This window comes from Anguilla rostrata, chromosome 18 (genome assembly GCF_018555375.3).
Source record: "Anguilla rostrata isolate EN2019 chromosome 18, ASM1855537v3, whole genome shotgun sequence".
NCBI classification, from domain to species: domain Eukaryota; kingdom Metazoa; phylum Chordata; class Actinopteri; order Anguilliformes; family Anguillidae; genus Anguilla; species Anguilla rostrata.
The window spans coordinates 12365305-12366344 of NC_057950.1; the positions used below are offsets into that span (position 1 = coordinate 12365305).

Genomic DNA, 1040 nt, shown 5'->3' on the forward strand with positions numbered 1-1040 from the left:
AATTTGATATGGCTGTGTATGCATGTATGTATGTATGCATGTATCGTGGGCTACCCGGCCAATCCGGAGGTTGCAGTTGACAAAACAGGATTAGAAACAGAGCAGTCAGTGTCAAAGGTTGCGGTTAACAAAAATCTATTGAAACAAATTACTGGGGAAGGGTAAGGGGAGAAAAGTAATTCAAGTTCTTCCCGGTCTGGGCTTCAATGTTCCTCTCCAGGGCACGGAGGCTGCTCCTGGGGAGAGACAATGGGGAAGGGCATTAGACAGGGGCTGGGGGGTACAGGGCAGTCAGGTCCTTGGCTGTATCCTTTCTCCAACTTCTCCTCTGGCCTATTGTCCTCCAGCCCTCTGGCTGTGGTGAGAGAATCCAGATGCACAGGCGAGGCAGTACTCCAATACTACAATATTTCAATTCTTCAGTTATTCAATAATCCCGTTCGAGGAGATTAGTTTGGCCCACGGCCGCTTACCACCCCAGGAGCAGGTGAGGAGAGAAGCCAGGTGTGGCTCAATCAGAAGACCCAGCAACTCTGCCACTCTGTTGTTCTGCTGCTCCTTAAAAGCCCTGTGAGCTAATCAACTTGAGCTGCTTCAGGTGTGCTGCAGCAGAGTGGGAAAATTCCACAGTCCTGCACTCTGCTGTAGCTCTGTCCATGGTGCTGAACCTGTGGAATCTCACCTGGTCTGCACAGTGCTTTCCCTGGTCCTGAAATCCTCCAATAGGTATTTGGGGAGGTAATGACCTCCCACCACTTGTCCTAGTGGTCGGCGGCGCCGATAGGGCTGGCCGCCATGGTGTTGCTGGTGTTTCTTCGTGGAGCACCGATAAGGGATCGGGGAGCCACTATATATATATATATCCCTGCGATAGAGTGCTGACCTGTCCAGGGTGTTTTCTTACCTCTCGCCCAATGCATGCTGGGATAGACTCCAGCACCTTCCGCAACCCTGACCAGGATGAGCGGGTATTGATAATGAATGGATATATATAGCCTAAAGTGAGTGCACATAGCTTTCCTCTCCTGAATTATCTGAGC

At 50.8% G+C, this 1040-nt stretch overlaps 1 long non-coding RNA gene across 1 annotated transcript; it reads right to left on the reverse strand.

The window, feature by feature from the left end:
* Window positions 1-118: 118 nt before the first annotated feature.
* On the reverse strand, window positions 119-517 carry LOC135245107 (uncharacterized). Its single transcript, XR_010327149.1, has 2 exons — window positions 474-517; window positions 119-355 (listed from the first exon to the last, which is right to left on the reverse strand). It is a non-coding gene; the product is annotated as an uncharacterized LOC135245107 (long non-coding RNA).
* Window positions 518-1040: the final 523 nt, after the last annotated feature.